We start from the raw sequence: 6,195 nt of genomic DNA, 5'->3' as shown, positions 1-6,195 counted from the left end.
GAATCATAAAATCCGATAAAAGTGAAAAAGATACTGACAAACCTACTAGTGATAAAACGATTATACCTAAATCAGTTTCAAAAGAATCTATAAAATCCGATAAAAGTGATAAAGATTTACCTACTGTTCTAAAAGACGCATCTAAAATGGATGATATAATAACTGAAAAAACTGATTCCATCATAAGTGACACTAAAGATGATACTAAAAAATTAATTACGACACAAATTGACAGTAAGCAAACCATCACACATGAATCGATAACAGAAAAACATATGGTGGAAAAAACTGATGTAATAAAAACTGAAAAAGATACGGATAAACCAACAATTGATAAGACGAGTTTAACTAAATCTGATTCTTTGGAATCTGTGAAATCTGATAAAAGCGATAAAGGTTTATCCGTTGTTATAAAGGATGGAACAACATTAGATAAAATAATAACTGACAAACCTGACTCCATCGTTAGTGATACTAAAAAACTAATAACGACACAAATTGAAAGAAAGGAAACCACCACACATGAAACAATAACAGAAAAACATACCGGGGAGAAAACTGATTTAATAAAATCTGACTCAGTAGAATCAATAAAATCCGATAAAAGTGAAAAAGATACTGAAAAACCTACTAGTGATAAAACGATTATACCTAAATCAGTTTCAAAAGATTCTATAAAATCCGATATAAGTGATAAAGATTTACCTACTGTTCTAAAAGACGCATCTAAAATGGATGATATAATAACTGAAAAAACTGATTCCATCATAAGTGACACTAAAGATGATACTAAAAAATTAATTACGACACAAATTGACAGTAAGCAAACCATCACACATGAATCGATAACAGAAAAACATATGGGGGAAAAAACTGATGTAATAAAAACTGAAAAAGATACAGATAAACCAACGATTGATAAGACAAGCTTAACTAAATCTGATTCTTTGGAATCTGTAAAATCTGATAAAAGCGATAAAGATTTATCCACTGTTATAAAGGATGGAACAACATTAGATAAAATAATAACTGACAAACCTGACTCCATCGTTAGTGATACTAAAAAACTAATAACGACACAAATTGAAAGAAAGGAAACCACCACACATGAAACAATAACAGAAAAACATACCGGGGAGAAAACTGATTTAATAAAATCTGACTCAGTAGAATCAATAAAATCCGATAAAAGTGAAAAAGATACTGAAAAACCTACTAGTGATAAAACGATTATACCTAAATCAGTTTCAAAAGATTCTATAAAATCCGATATAAGTGATAAAGATTTACCTACTGTTCTAAAAGACGCATCTAAAATGGATGATATAATAACTGAAAAAACTGATTCCATCATAAGTGACACTAAAGATGATACTAAAAAATTAATTACGACACAAATTGACAGTAAGCAAACCATCACACATGAATCGATAACAGAAAAACATATGGGGGAAAAAACTGATGTAATAAAAACTGATAAAGATACAGATAAACCAACAATTGATAAGACGAGTTTAACTAAATCTGATTCTTTGGAATCTGTGAAATCTGATAAAAGCGATAAAGGTTTGTCCGCTGTTATAATGGATGGAACAACATTAGATAAAATAATAACTGACAAACATGACTCCATCGTTAGTGATACTAAAAAACTAATAACGACACAAATTGAGAGCAAGGAAACCACCACACATGAAACAATAACAGAAAAACATACAGGGGAGAAAACTGATCTAATTAAATCTGACTCAATAGAATCAATAAAATCCGATAAAAGTGAAAAAGATACTGAAAAACCTACTAGTGATAAAACGATTATACCTAAATCAGTTTCAAAAGATTCTATAAAATCCGATAAAAGTGATAAAGATTTACCTACTGTTCTAAAAGACGCATCTAAAATGGATGATATAATAACTGAAAAAACTGATTCCATCATTAGTGACACTAAAGATGATACTAAAAAATTAATTACGACACAAATTGACAGTAAGCAAACCATCACACATGAATCGATAACAGAAAAACATATGGGGGAAAAAACTGATGTAATAAAAACTGAAAAAGATACAGATAAACCAACAATTGATAAGACGAGTTTAACTAAATCTGATTCTTTGGAATCTGTGAAATCTGATAAAAGCGATAAAGGTTTATCCGCTGTTATAAAGGATGGAACAACATTAGATAAAATAATAACTGACAAACATGACTCCATCGTTAGTGATACTAAAAAACTAATAACGACACAAATTGAAAGCAAGGAAACCACCACACATGAAACAATAACAGAAAAACATACAGGGGAGAAAACTGATCTAATTAAATCTGACTCAGTAGAATCAATAAAATCCGATAAAAGTGAAAAAGATACTGAAAAACCTACTAGTGATAAAACGATTATACCTAAATCAGTTTCAAAAGAATCTATAAAATCCGATAAAAGTGATAAAGATTTAACTACTGTTCTAAAAGACGCATCTAAAATGGATGATATAATAACTGAAAAAACTGATTCCATCATTAGTGACACTAAAGATGATACTAAAAAATTAATTACGACACAAATTGACAGTAAGCAAACCATCACACATGAATCGATAACAGAAAAACATATGGGGGAAAAAACTGATGTAATAAAAACTAAAAAAGATACAGATAAACCAACGATTGATAAGACGAGCTTAACTAAATCTGATTCTTTGGAATCTGTGAAATCTGATAAAAGCGATAAAGATTTATCCTCTGTTATAAAGGATGGAACAACCATAGATAAAATAATAACTGACAAACCTGACTCCATCGTTAGTGATACTAAAAAACTAATAACGACACAAATTGAAAGCAAGGAAACCACCACACATGAAACAATAACAGAAAAACATACCGGTGAGAAAACTGATTTAATAAAATCTGACTCAATAGAATCAATAAAATCCGATAAAAGTGAAAAAGATACTGAAAAACCTACTAGTGAGAAAACGATTATACCTAAATCAGTTTCAAAAGATTCTATAAAATCCGATAAAAGTGATAAAGATTTACCTACTGTTCTAAAAGACTTATCTAAAATCGATGATATAATAACTGAAAAAACTGATTCCATCATTAGTGACACTAAAGATGATACTAAAAAATTAATTACGACACAAATTGACAGTAAGCAAACCATCACACATGAATCGATAACAGAAAAACATATGGGGGAAAAAACCGATGTAATAAAAACTGAAAAAGATACAGATAAACCAACAATTGATAAGACGAGCTTAACTAAATCTGATTCTTTGGAATCTGTGAAATCTGATAAAAGCGATAAAGGTTTATCCGCTGTTATAAAGGATGGAACAACATTAGATAAAATAATAACTGACAAACCTGACTCCATCGTTAGTGATACTAAAAAACTAATAACGACACAAATTGAAAGCAAGGAAACCACCACACATGAAACAATAACAGAAAAACATACAGGGGAGAAAACTGATCTAATTAAATCTGACTCAATAGAATCAATAAAATCCGATAAAAGTGAAAAAGATACTGACAAACCTACTAGTGATAAAACGATTATACCTAAATCAGTTTCAAAAGAATCTATAAAATCCGATAAAAGTGATAAAGATTTACCTACTGTTCTAAAAGACGCATCTAAAATGGATAAAATATTAACTGAAAAAACTGATTCCATCATTAGTGACACTAAAGATGATACTAAAAAATTAATTACGACACAAATTGACAGTAAGCAAACCATCACACATGAATCGATAACAGAAAAACATATGGGGGAAAAAACTGATGTAATAAAAACTGAAAAAGATACGGATAAACCAACAATTGATAAGACGAGTTTAACTAAATCTGATTCTTTGGAATCTGTGAAATCTGATAAAAGCGATAAAGGTTTATCCGTTGTTATAAAGGATGGAACAACATTAGATAAAATAATAACTGACAAACATGACTCCATCGTTAGTGATACTAAAAAACTAATAACGACACAAATTGAAAGCAAGGAAACCACCACATATGAAACAATAACAGAAAAACATACAGGGGAGAAAACTGATCTAATTAAATCTGACTCAGTAGAATCAATAAAATCCGATAAAAGTGAAAAAGATACTGAAAAACCTACTAGTGATAAAACGGTTATACCTAAATCAGTTTCAAAAGAATCTATAAAATCCGATAAAAGTGATAAAGATTTACCTACTGTTCTAAAAGACGCATCTAAAATGGATGATATAATAACTGAAAAAACTGATTCCATCATTAGTGACACTAAAGATGATACTAAAAAATTAATTACGACACAAATTGACAGTAAGCAAACCATCACACATGAATCGATAACAGAAAAACATATCGGGGAAAAAACTGATGTAATAAAAACTGAAAAAGATTTAGATAAACCAACGATTGATAAGACAAGCTTAACTAAATCTGATTCTTTGGAATCTGTAAAATCTGATAAAAGCGATAAAGATTTATCCACTGTTATAAAGGATGGAACAACATTAGATAAAATAATAACTGACAAACCTGACTCCATCGTTATTGATACTAAAAAACTAATAACGACACAAATTGAAAGCAAGGAAACCACCACACATGAAACAATAACAGAAAAACATACAGGGGAGAAAACTGATCTAATTAAATCTGACTCAATAGAATCAATAAAATCCGATAAAAGTGAAAAAGATACTGACAAACCTACTTGTGATAAAACGATTATACCTAAATCAGTTTCAAAAGAATCTATAAAATCCGATAAAAGTGATAAAGATTTACCTACTGTTCTAAAAGACGCATCTAAAATGGATAAAATATTAACTGAAAAAACTGATTCCATCATTAGTGACACTAAAGATGATACTAAAAAATTAATTACGACACAAATTGACAGTAAGCAAACCATCACACATGAATCGATAACAGAAAAACATATGGGGGAAAAAACTGATGTAATAAAAACTGAAAAAGATACAGATAAACCAACAATTGATAAGACGAGTTTAACTAAATCTGATTCTTTGGAATCTGTGAAATCTGATAAAAGCGATAAAGGTTTATCCGTTGTTATAAAGGATGGAACAACATTAGATAAAATAATAACTGACAAACCTGACTCCATCGTTAGTGATACTAAAAAACTAATAACGACACAAATTGAAAGAAAGGAAACCACCACACATGAAACAATAACAGAAAAACATACCGGGGAGAAAACTGATCTAATTAAATCTGACTCAATAGAATCAATAAAATCCGATAAAAGTGAAAAAGATACTGACAAACCTACTAGTGATAAAACGATTATACCTAAATCAGTTTCAAAAGATTCTATAAAATCCGATATAAGTGATAAAGATTTACCTACTGTTCTAAAAGACGCATCTAAAATGGATGATATAATAACTGAAAAAACTGATTCCATCATAAGTGACACTAAAGATGATACTAAAAAATTAATTACGACACAAATTGAAAGCAAGGAAACCACCACACATGAAACAATAACAGAAAAACATACAGGGGAGAAACCTGATCTAATTAAATCTGACTCAGTAGAATCAATAAAATCCGATAAAAGTGAAAAAGATACTGAAAAACCTACTAGTGATAAAACGATTATACCTAAATCAGTTTCAAAAGAATCTATAAAATCCGATAAAAGTGATAAAGATTTACCTACTGTTCTAAAAGACGCATTTAAAATGGATAAAATATTAACTGAAAAAACTGATTCCATCATTAGTGACACTAAAGATGATACTAAAAAATTAATTACGACTAAAATTGAAAGCAAAGAAACCACCACACATGAAACAATAACAGAAAAACATACAGGGGAGAAAACTGATGTAATAAAAACTGAAAAAGATACAGATAAACCAACGATTGATAAGACGAGCTTAACTAAATCTGATTCTTTGGAATCTGTGAAATTTGATAAAAGCGATAAAGGTTTATCCGCTGTTATAAAGGATGGAATAACATTAGATAAAATAATAACTGACAAACATGACTCCATCGTTAGTGATACTAAAAAACTAATAACGACACAAATTGAAAGCAAGGAAACCACCACACATGAAACAATAACAGAAAAACATACAGGGGAGAAAACTGATCTAATTAAATCTGACTCAGTAGAATCAATAAAATCCGATAATAGTGAAAAAG

This window comes from Acyrthosiphon pisum, unplaced genomic scaffold, assembly GCF_005508785.2.
Source record: "Acyrthosiphon pisum isolate AL4f unplaced genomic scaffold, pea_aphid_22Mar2018_4r6ur Scaffold_20718;HRSCAF=21921, whole genome shotgun sequence".
Taxonomy (NCBI): Eukaryota; Metazoa; Arthropoda; class Insecta; order Hemiptera; family Aphididae; genus Acyrthosiphon; species Acyrthosiphon pisum.
The sequence above is the reverse complement of the archived record's forward strand: the minus strand, read 5'-3'. Positions refer to the sequence as shown.